General features: G+C 30.9%; 1 long non-coding RNA gene across 1 annotated transcript in view; it reads right to left on the minus strand.

Moving 5' to 3' along the window:
• Positions 1 to 2627: 2627 nt before the first annotated feature.
• LOC129944675 (uncharacterized) overlaps positions 2628 to 12754 on the minus strand; it is a 35572-nt gene continuing 25445 nt past the window's right edge. Inside the window, exon 2 of the long non-coding RNA XR_008781475.1 lies at positions 2628 to 2868. This is a non-coding gene — a long non-coding RNA (uncharacterized LOC129944675). The remainder of the gene's footprint in view (positions 2869 to 12754) is intronic.

Below are 12754 nucleotides of genomic sequence, written 5' to 3' on the forward strand. Positions count from 1 at the left end.
GGTTTTTATTTTTTATAAAAAAAAACTGTCAATTCGATTTTTCTAAAAATCTTACCAGATGTTAAAAACGTTTTTTTTTTTGTTGCACAAAATTGTTTTGGAGATAAAATCATTTTTATTCGTAAAATTTTCGAATTGACACATTTTTTTCTCAGTTTTTTTGATTAATAAAAAAACCGTTCATTTGATTTTTTTTTTTCAAAAAATATACTTGTTTGGTATCAAGTTACAATTTATTATATAACATTTAATTTAAGTCTCTAGCAATTTTGGTTCATGAGATATTTGGGCTTAGCCAAAATTTTCACCTTCTTTTAAACTGCTATGGTTAAAAAATATCCACGCAATTTTCTTTAGAGCCTTTTGTGCATCTTTATGCCTAATTATCTGTAAAACAAAATTTATTTGAATTCGATATCTCTTCTGGTTCTTGAGGTATGGACGACGAAAAAAACGCCGCGAACTTACATACTTAGGTACGCACACGCACGCACAGACATCTTTCTAAAAATCTTTAATTTCGACTCTAGGGACCTTGAAACGTCGAGAAATGTCAAAATTTTCAATTTGACAAATTTGAAGTTAAAAGTAGAAAAAAAAAAATAGTTTTCGAGAATTTTACCCTCTTTTAATATTTTGTAACATCCCAAAATAAGAGACTTTATAGGGAGTGCCAAGGACGTATAAATGTAGCGTTAAACAAATTCAACATTTTTGGAATTTCTTTCAAAATTAATGCTTAATTTTTCTGGACTATACGATACTGAACAAACCGTTGGAATATTTTCTCTTACATAGCCATATTATTTATATTGATTGTCAAATATGCATTTACTCTTATGGAACTATAAATCCCGCCATATTTTAAATTTTTTTAAACTAATGTTGCCGATTAACATCAAATACAGATAAATTGGGGGAAAATGGACACAATCCTGAAATTTTGAATCCAGAAACCCCAAAACCCCCAAAAACGTGGAGTCCTGAAAACACATTAACTTAAAAACCCTAAATTCCCAAAATTAAATAAAATATTTCTTAAATTAATAAGCAAAAATAATAGTTGTCGGGACTTTTACGCAAAAGATTTTCTCGATTACTTTCAAACAAAAATGAGCGTTGTAACAAATATACAAATTCTCAAATAGAAACACCGTTATTTTTAACTTTAAATTTAAGGATTTCGGAATTCATAGATTTCTGGGTTTTGGGTTTTTAGGATTTCTAGATTTCAAGTCGTGAATCGTATTTCACTGATATCAGTATCGAACGTGTTCCTTTAAATTTCAACAAAGCAAGGGTAAGTTCATTAATGTAAAAATACAGCAGTAATGCAAGATTTGCGTTCTTAAATGTAAATACACTGCATTACTGCAGTCGGTAATTTTGTTCAAAAAACAGTCTGACAGCTTTAATGCGATCAAACCTGCAGTGATTTTATTTCTGTTGGCGCTCTGCAGAAAAATGTCAGAACAACATGAGTAGGTAAAATAATTGAATATTTATTAAATGTTTGGCATCAAATATAATGATTTGTTATTAATAAGTTGAAATATAATATTTATACTTCATTAAAACGAATGAATGAATTTGTTAAATTTAAAATAATAAAACATTTTTATTGGACTAAGGAGGTTTTTGTATGAAATTTTATACTCACAGTAGCTGCTTGCCGAATTTTTTCATTCTTATATTCAATTTTTATTGGACATTTTTAAAGAATTTTGTTAAGACACTAAAATACCAAAATCCGCGTAACTCAAAGATAAAAATTAATAATTTTTGTCACAATTTTTTTTATAGGCGCCTACTTTGATGACATTTAAGCACTGGTTTTTGATATTTTATATATGCCGCATTCTTGTTGAAATTTTCTGTTCATTAATGCATTGCATGAATTTTGTTGGCATGCTTGCACAAGCAGTTTTGAACTTACCCCAATTATGTTCAAGACCATTTCATGTTCTTTGATAGTAAAGCCTTGAGTGAATTTGTTTACATTCATCTAAGCTTGACTATTCTTATAACTGTTGACTTACAGATTAAAAAGGTCTCATGTAAAAATCACTCTGTACCTTAATTAAGTTTTAATTGTCTGACTGACAATGATAGTTATTAGTTTGATTGTTTGCATTCAAATACTCATAATTTAATTCTGAAAATCAAATAATATATTTTTTTTTGCAATAATGTGTATTTAAAATTTATTACGCTAAGTTTCCGCTTATATAATGTTAAATAGTTAGGAGAAGGGGATGACCATTAAAGTGTTAAAATCAAGGGTTATTTTAAAATATTTGACACATAAAACCTAATTAACATGAATAACACCAGTTTTAGTATTGTTAGTTTTACTCTAATAATGTTCATATGCTACATGTGTGTATATTCAATCGATGAATTTATAAAAAATATAAATATGTACATAATAATATTTGTTTGTAATATATCAATTTAATGTATCTAATCCATCATAGAAGCATTTGAAAAACGATTTATGTGTCTTGTTAACAAAATTGCATTAAAAATTATTATTATTACATTTTTGTACTGATGATTTGGGTTATACTTGTGATTACTGGTAATTTTTGATTTTATTACGTTTTACAGAAAAAAATAGATATATGTACAACTTTTTATTAATTTTATTTATGTTGATTAGTGGTTGTTTTAATAATTCATAACAAAATCAAAAATGACATTTTCTTAAAATATATTCGTTACAATATGCACCACTCTTACGGAAATCCAAAACAAAAAAGTTGAAGTTATGTCGGTAACATGCCCTGCATTACCGACATTTTATTCCACGTATCTGCTATTATTGAAATCGTAACTCTTCAGCACTCCAAGCAATTTAAAAGAAATCTGAAATAAAATGAAAACAAAACAAAAATATTTAATGGAGAGTTCAAAAATATAAGTTAAAAGTTTATCACAATGAATGTTCATTTGTTATTAACTTTCTAACTGAGTATTTATCGTAAATTAGATTAGTATCTTAAATTTTAAAAAATGCACCGAAATCTATCCTTTATTATGTATGTAGTCTTAAAATAATTAAAGTTATTTCACTTTATCAATTTGTTTTTCTTTATTTATTAAATTATTATGATGTTTAGTTTCTAACTTAACTGACACTGTGGCTGTCGATTGACAAATTCAGAAATGATAAGGTAGTCTTAGGAATCAACAATGTAGTTCATTTGACTAATTTCATAATAAAGTTTAACGAGAAATGCGAAAAGTCAGTGGATCAAGTCATCGGGAGTAAGATTCTAAGAATTATGTACTCGAAGTTATTAATATTTAGGGAATACTTTATTTAACTCTTTTTTATCACTCTTTAGTGGAAACTAGACGAAATATTGTTTTTCTGTTTGATCAATTTTTTTTCTTTGACGATGATACTTTTTGGTCGTAATGCTGTAAAATATTTTATACAAAATTGATTAAATATGAAGTTTTAAAAAATTTCAGGGTCTACATTTTTTTAAAAAATCGTTTTTCTCTTTTTTTGTTTCAACTGTTTAAAGTTGTATGAATAATACAGTTCTATACGCAGATTCCTACTGGCGACCGCTGTCAAGCATAAAATGTCCTATTTAGATGATCATGCGCCTTTTTATTGAAATAAGATTTTGATTTGACTTGAAATTTGATCTGAGTATTGTTGAATATATTTACGCTTCGACAATTTATTATATAAAAGAGATTTTTTAAAAAGATGTCTCTATTTTTTGATAAATCATATTCAATACTTTCGTATTCTAGGACCGTTTCAGCTACTCAATAGTCTGGAATCATGAAGAGAAAATTGTTCTTGACACCTTCAAAGACAGCGCTTACATAAAGATGTTTTTATATGACAAATCAGAGAATACAAGCCTTACAGCTCTAAAATAAACTGAAGGCACTTATAATTAAAGTTGTTTTGAGGCAGTTTTTAATTTAAAATTATATGTTAGATGTTGTAAATTTGATTCTGTTGAAGGGTTTTACTTTAGCCACATTTAGACAGCAAGTTCCTTATGATATTTCTTTGGCGTTAGGTTTGAAGGTCAAGTCAAAAATTACATTTTATGTTTTTGATTTTGCATAACACCCTTTCTTTTCTTCAATACTAACAACTTAAGTTAAAAAAAACTGCTAAATTTAGCCTTTAGATAATAAGGCAGACAAATCATTGAGTCTGTGTGACCAATCTCTGACTGAAGTCCTTTTTGTCTAACGTAAAAGTTTTTGGTTTGAACTTAAATTTGTATGTGTTTACATTTTAACAGAAACTTTATAAATCGACCATATTTACATGAATTTAAAAACATCATTTTTTGTGTTCCTGATTTCTTGAATTTTCGATCAGAATATGCTTAAAAGCTTAAACGCAAGATTGTTTCAGATAGTTCTCCGACTTCCACGTTCTTATTGATTTTGTTAAAACTTTTTAACTGAAACATTAGACTATTTGTAGAAACAAGAAGCTTATTCTTGGACATATGAGTTTAATGAATAAAATTATCACACAAATAATTTGTAGAAATTATTGGAATGAATTCATAAGTAAGGAGTTGTCGGAGTATCCATGTTAGCTTTAAACGTGTAAAAAATCCCCTGTTTAAAAGTCTGGAATCGCCCTTGAGTACTCATTTGGGGAAACATAACATTTTTTTACTTCCCATAGTACCCGTGGGATGATGGTTAGTGCGATGGACTGTCATGCCAGAAGTCTTGAGTTCGATCCCTGCCTATGCCACCTTAAGTTTTTTTCACGGGTACTGCCTCTTGCGAGGAATTGACAAATTCTCCAAGAGCAACTTTTGTTATGAAAAAGTGCTTTCTCAAATTTGCCGTTTGGATTCGGCTTAAAAACCTGTAGGTCTCTTCCATCCCTGACAACAGTACTCGCACTCAGAAATGGTTAAGAGTTGTCAGTCACAAGACCTTAGTTCTAAAACGGACTGTTGCGCCACCCAATTTATTTATTTTAACTTCCCATAGGAAGTTATTGTAATGGATCCGATTTTTCGAATTGAAAATTTTGACATTTTTTGGCGTTTCAAGGTCCCTAGAGTCGTACGTTCGCCACGTTTTTTTCGTCATCCATAGCTCAAGAACCAAACTAGATATCGACTTCAAATTAATTTTGTTATAGAGATAATAATGCAGAAAGATGCAGAAACGTCTCTCAAAAAATTGCGTTTGTGGTTTATTTTTATCATAGCAGTTTAAAAAAAAAGGTCAAAATGTTGGTTAACCCTTAATATCTCGCGTTATGTATTATAACGTGATACCAAACCAGTTTTTTTTTGGAAAAAAATCCAATTAACGGTTTTTTTATAAATCGAAAAAAACTGAAGGAAAAAAAATTGTCACCTCGAAAATTTTACGAATAAAAAATGATTTCTTCTCCAAAACAATTTCGTGCAACGAAAACAAAGGTTGTTGACATCTTATAAAATTTTGAGAAAAATTGAATTGACAGTTTTTTTTATAAAAAGTAAAAAACTAAAAAAAAACATTACTCAAAGTTGGTAAAAATTGAATTTCGACTCAAATATCTTTTCAAAAAATTGGGATATTGGCTTTAAACTATTTTTATCTTTAAAAAATATCGTTGTCAACATGCAGTCAAATTTTGAGAAAAATCGAATTGACAGTTTTGTTTGCAAAAAATAAAAACTTAATACTAAAACTATTTGTGCCTAAAGTAAATGTTTAACTTTAGGCACAAATAGTTTTTCAATAATTAAAAATCTTCAAACTTTTTTTATTTCACGGGATATTGTTTTCGATATTCAGTAGTTTTTTTTTTAATAAAAATTAAACAGTCCGTTTTTTCATAAAAAATAAAATTAACAAAAAATAGTACGCAAATTTGCTAAAAATTAATGTTTGTCTCGGTTCAGTAACAAAACTAGATTTTGAAACAAAACTATTTTAATCGACAGACGGGATGGGAAGTTATCAGTGTGGGTCCCAGCCTCTTTTTTATTTTAGTCGAAGTCAAAAATGATCCAGATTGAATAATCTGCTTTTTTGTATTGATATTTTTGTAAGTTTTTTTTTTGGAATCAAAGGCTGCCAGTCATTTTTGAGACTTAAATCGCATTATGTTTTTTAAACTAGTATTTTTTTCGAACAACTAAATTTGTATCTATCGTTTTTGTTGTAATAGAGCTTGCCAACACTTGGTTTTAAAATATGGAATACCTATGAGCCACACTAAAGTTTACTACAAATTGCATTTGATATCTTTTTGTAATATCTTTGGGTATTCGGGAGAATAAAAGTTTAATAATTAAATTAAATAATTGTGTGTTCTATGAATAAATCTGTTGATTGAATTTTCATAAGAAAGTCAATATAAATTTATTATTCTCAATATATTGGAGTCAAAAACTAATTGGTGTTATTTTTTCTGGGCTTTTGATTTTTGTAATAAACTTTCATTTGAAACACTATTTTTTTTTGGACAAAATTAAATTAAATTAAATTAAATTAAACACATTCTTTCTCTGTATTTTTCGTTCTTAAAATTTTCAAGCTAATACAAAAATTGTTTTTCTTTTTTTAATGTAATACATAAAATCGCCAACAGTTCTTCTAATTCACATCAATTCTATATAACGTTTAAATATACAGAATTAAATTTAATATTTTGTTTAGTTTGCATCTATCTTCTTTTAAATCTTCAAACGATTACACAGGTATGTAAATTCATACTTAATTCCTCACCTAGAGTGAGTGGAGGGATTTTTGTACCTTCCCTTATGCCAGATTAATTTTTCGTACATTTAAATGCAAGTCTTTTTCGCGCGGCTTTTAAAATACATAGGTATACAATCAGAGAAAAAAATCACAATTTTTAGTAAAGCTGGACATTTTATTTGAACCAGACAAAAATAATCATCCCCCCACTACCATTTCTAACTCATCATCCCCAATACAAAAAAATCAAACTAATCCTAACTAAAGATGAAAGATCCTTTCTCTCGCCATATCCAACCTAACAACAGCCTTCTTCAAAGTATATAGCTAAAGAAAAAATATTTAATTATATTATCAACTCCATTTCGATTGCTCAGGTACAAGTACCGGTATAGCAAGGTAGGGTACAAAAAAATCAACCAAAAGAAAAGAAAACCTAAAAAAAAGTAGAATTCCACAAGACGACAACTCACTCACCCACAAATTCAACAACTCCATATATCTATACTTTAACCCATAACGTGTCTGAAAATAAATCCACACCAAAGTAAAAAAAAATACAAAATAAAGAAAAGCAACAGCAAAATAATACTAAGTTACCTACCTTACTTACCTACCTTTCTTCTTCCAACAAAAAAAAAAAAGAAAAGAAAAATGAAGAAAATAACTACACCATCGTCCATAAAAACTGTCTACACGCACCCAAAACGAGCAAAAATAAAAATCTACAAGGATCACACAGAAAAATTTTAACACCTCATCTCTTCGATTACACTTTGCCACTCAAAAAAATGTGCTCAATTGCCTGTTTTTTTTTTTGTATTTGTTGTTATTGTAGCAAGGATGTGTATAAAAGTCACCCATCATCATCATCGTCATCAGCAGCATCGAGCCAGCATCTCTATACTCTACTCTACTTGAGCTTCAGCTTTAGCATCAGCTCAGCGTTCAGCTTCCAAAAGGATGGCTCCTTTTTCAAAAGAGCACACAACACAATAATAAAAAAGGAAGAAAAATAAAAGAACTTTCCCCTCAAAAAATAAAAACAACTTACCACACGAAAGAGTAAAAGAAAACCCCAAAAAATAGAAAAGAAATAGAAACAAACATACAAACGAAAAATAAAATTCTAGTCAACCTTAATACTTTATACTTTAACCCACCCCCCACCCCCCAACAAAAAAAAACTCCCTTCACAAAAGCCTACGACGAGGACGAAAACGACGACGACGACTACGAGTACCATCACCAACTTGTCGCCGCACTACACACAACAATAACAACAACAACAACAAAAATCCTTTCACTTTCCCCAATTTTTTTCCATGAACATTCGCAGGATTTGCGAAAAAGAAAATATACAATAAAGAAAAACGAAGAAGCCGGTGTTTCCCATTTCCAATATCCTTCCTCCTATTTTTCTTTTAATCTTTTTGTTCGTCCTGTGTGGGCTTTGGTTTGGCTCTCTTTCTCTCTCTTGTAATCACAAAAAAGCCTGAGAATTTTATATTTTCTATGAAAAAAGGACTCGACTAGAGAAAGGGGTGGCTGTCTGTCTGAGTCTGAGGTAGGGAAGAGGAAAATAACAAAAAAGGATGTCTCTTAGTTTTTTTTCGTCCGTTTCTTTCTTTACCTTTTTTTCCAAATTCTGACGAAGGGGATGATGAAGTTGTAAGTAGAATTCTTCTTTTTATAAGCAAATACAAGGACGAGAATACACCGAATATCGAAGAGAGTGAATATGCTAAGTTCGAAGGGCTAGAAATTTCTCTTAAAGGATTCCCTTTTATGTGTGAGTTTTGTGTTCTTCTGAGCTGAGAGATTAAAAGACAGATTCTCATTCTCATCATAAGAATTGAGAACAAGAAGATGAAGAAGAGAAATCTCTTATAAACTAGAACCGCCACGCGACTTTGGCGCGATTATTATAACGAGCGACTAAACGAAACACGAAGGAAAGCGAATGATAAGAATGATGAGGACGAAGACGAGGACGAGAACAACGACGATGAAGAAAAAAAACTTGCAAAATAAACGGGGAGATGGAGACTGAGACTGAAGCTAAAGCCCACAGATATTCTCTTTGGACGATGTCCTTTCTACACTTCGACTTGATTCTGCTGTTGGTTTTGGTTCAATCTTCTTCTCTGTGAGTGCGAATAGGTATCAAAAAGGACCAAGGAGACGAGGACGAATTCTTCTTCGTTCGACACAGCCAGCGAGCGTCTAAGGTCCTTTTATTTTTTTTTGAGAAGCTGAAAGGAATTCTGTTTTCTGTTACTTTGGCTGCTGTGTTGACTTGGCCAGTTTATCATCTATCCTTCTTCGAAACTGTATGTAAGGACGAAGACGATGAAGTTCGTAATATAATAAGAGAGGTCCTTCGCGATATTTTTGTTTAAAAGTTAATCCTTTTTGGTTGTTTCTATTCTTCAAAATCGGCTTGTCTAAGATTTGGATGGCTACTGAAAAATAGTTGGTTCATTCATTGCTGAAGTTGATAACGGTAACGGTGCTTTTTTTGTTCGGGAAAAATTATCCTTAATCCTTCGGTTAAAATCTTCAAAAAATGGTATTCTAAAAATTATCTCCAATAAGTTCATGTTCCTGTTGACGTTTTAGTCATTTAGTGGAAATCAAAAATTTGAAATTTATCCTTTTGCAACTGCCTCGGTATCCCCCGTGTGTCCTTTCCCCCCTCCTCATCAACTTATCAACTGTCCAACCTTGAATCTCATCATTCGTCACAAAAAATAGGCATTTTCGGGAGAGCAGGGAACCAGCATTCAAAAAAAAAAAAAAAAACAACAACATGTGCTCGACCGCCGAGGACGAGAACCGAGAACGAAAACGACGTGTGTGTTTTTGTGTGAATGTGTGATGGAAAAAAGGAGGTGTTGTGAGAATGTGTGTGTGTGTTTCTCTCGCGTGAATTTTTTCCGTTATTTTTTCCCAATCGAGGGGGATTTTTTCCTGTTCGTGTTGTGTGTGGGTGGGTGGGTGTCATATGGGGAAGATTTGAGGTGGGTTAGAGTCAGAGTTTGTTTTTCTTTTTTTTTTCAGATTTTTCTCTTTTTTTACTTTTTTGGTTTTTTTTGGGGGTTGGAAAAAAGAGGGATGACGTGAATACGATTGAGGACTTTTTGTTTTTCGCTCCCAATCTCTAGAATAAGGGGAGGGATATGGTATATTTTTTGTTTTTGTATTTTTTTCTACTTGTAGGCAAACGCTTTTGATTCTCCTTAATTTTCGGTGGAATTTTTATGAATGTATTTGATTATTATAAAAAAGGATCCATCCGACATTATATTACACATTCATACATAGAGTATAGAGAAAAATGAAGGAAAAAATAGGATAATAAAATATTGGCTCGGCGGCGGCGGGAGTTTTGTGTGTGCTAGAGCTAGGTATAGACTATAGATGACGAAGGACGAAGGGGAGGATGTAGTGGTGGCGGGAGAGGAGGGTGGACAGTACTGGTACTGAGCTCGCTGTTTGTACTTTGGTTGGTTTTTAAGGGAGCCAAAGCTGGAATAAGGATATTTTTTCGGGGGTTCTGTATTTCTGTGTCTTTTTTTCCACACACTCGACTCGACTCAGTATTTTCTCGCTCCTGATTTTGAATCCTGATGATAGCGATGGGCTTCGACTTAGTTTGTCGTAAATGATTTGGTGCGGCAGGCGGCAAGCGGCATGCAGCACGGCTCACCACGAATGTGTAGTGTAGTGTAGTGTAGTAGCTAAAGCGATGAAGGAAGGTAAAAGGAAAGGCAAAGGGGATGAAAGCACAACAACGAAGGATGTCTTCTCGTTGACTAGCGGGGGGCAGCTCTGGGTATGGCGGGGTGGAGGGGTGTTATAGAGATTGAATTCCTTACCACGTCGTCGTTCGTGTGCAGCGGCTTTTTACTACATTTTTATTTTTGTGTGCTTTTTTGTTGATGTTGTTGTTGTTGTTGTTATTATTCCTCCTGATTCGCTCGTTCGTTGGGTTCGAGTCGCAGTCGAGTTGAGTTTTTATTTTTTTCTCCGCCGCGTGTATTTGGATGTTGTATTTTTTCTCTCCCATTATTTATCCTTTTCATTTGGTGGGTATTTTATTTTCCTTTTTTTATTTCTGTGTCGGTGCGGTGTGGTGTGGTGTGGTGTTGTTGCTTTTTTTCTTTTTGTTGTTGTTGGTTTGGTCCTTGTTTTTGTTGTTGTTGGATCTCATCGCGTTCTCGTGGTGTGTCATAATGTGAGTATATGTGTGTATGATTATTATAATGGCACAAAACTAAAATACACATAGCATCATAACGTTTAGAGCCAAAACATTTCTAACCGCCAGACTAGGCAGTCATACATAGTTGGTTGGTCTCGTCCGTTCCGTAGTCTATATTTGTTGTCACATTTTTGTTGGATATACTTTAGATATTATTATTATTATTTTTGTTTTTTTGACAATTTTGAAATAAAAACTTGCTGCTGTTTTCGAAATACCAAATACGCTAATAACTGATGGGAAGCTGTTGTTGTTGTTAAATCTTCTTTTTTTTTGAGATTGTGAGGAGGATAGAATTTAGTTTTTGGGACTTGGTACTTTTGAAGTGAATTTTGAAAAATCCAAATAATAAGGATTTTGTGTTTTTTTCTAACTTCGATTTCTTTTTCAAATAAAAAAAGTGCGAATTTTATAAAAAAGTATTCATCAAATGAATGAAATAATTTTGACATAACTTTGTGTAATAAATAAAAATAATTCTCGTGAGTGAGACGATATGTATTTTACCGGTTTTTGTTTTTGATAACACACAAAAACGAAAAAAAAACGAGAGTGTTATCAATATCATCAATTTCGAAATTATAGAGTGTTTTTTTCTGTTTTCGGAAAAAAGTGTGTTCTTGAAGAATAATTGTTTTTTTTTTATTCCAATTTTAGTAATTTTTTTTAAAAATAAATATATTTATATATAAAGTGCAATTCTACATACGCGAGCCTGAATTAATAAAACAAACAACAAAAATATACCTATAATACAAAACAACTTAGGAAATATTTAAACTTTATTTTGAAGAAAGTTTAAAAACAAAAAAGGACAAAAACCCAAAACACAAGGATTAATTACAAACAAGATGATATAGAAAAAGGAGACAACCAACATAATTTGAATTGGAAACTGAAAGTGTGGCGTAAGTGGAAATTTTCTTATATACTTCATGTAAAAAAAAACTCTTAAGCTAATCTACCATTATGTGTTTTGAAACATTTAAAGAAACTTTGAAAACTATGTCCCCAAATTCTTATCTAAGACTTATTAATATAAAGTTGTATTTCAATTTTCCCTATAGGAAATTTGTCTTCCAAGTTGTTCGTAAAAATTACATTTTAAAAGGCAAAGTAAAATAATATTTCAGTCTTTAACATTTCAAAAAAAGCTTATCTATGTATGGACCTTGCTCTTATTTAAGTTATCTAGGTATTCACAATGACTAGGTATGGAAAGGTTAGGTTAGAATAAGTTTCATAATATTGCATTTAAAAATATGAATATTTATTATTTTGAAAATCTTTTTAAAGATCCTAAATGAAAGTGTAAAAAATTAATACAAATAATTCAGAAGTGCAACGTTTATTTTTCAAAACAATCTAAATTTTTCTAAGAACATTAAACAAATAGGTTTTTTAAAAATGAATTTTTTTCTTAATTTAGAGCTGTTGAGACTTAAAATCAAACGTGAAGAAATCTCGAAAAACTTAATCAAATCGCAGTGGAATTGTTCAAAACACCTAAAATGATAAAATCATATTCCAAATTTTAGTACAGCTAAAGTCAGTTTAATTTTTTTTCCAATTCTTATGACCTAAGTACCGAAAGAGAAAGGAAGTTCAAAAATCAAGTTTCTTATATCAAACAAGTTTAGTATCAAACTATTGGTCTTGTTAAAATCAGCAATCCCCTCTACGAGAACACACGACTTTTATCCACCTAGATGACAAAGATATTATCACTTATGTATTTAATTTTTTAATTCAAAACTTTATAGAAAAATAGCTTAAGTA

This window comes from Eupeodes corollae, chromosome 2 (genome assembly GCF_945859685.1).
Source record: "Eupeodes corollae chromosome 2, idEupCoro1.1, whole genome shotgun sequence".
Lineage (NCBI taxonomy): Eukaryota > Metazoa > Arthropoda > Insecta > Diptera > Syrphidae > Eupeodes > Eupeodes corollae.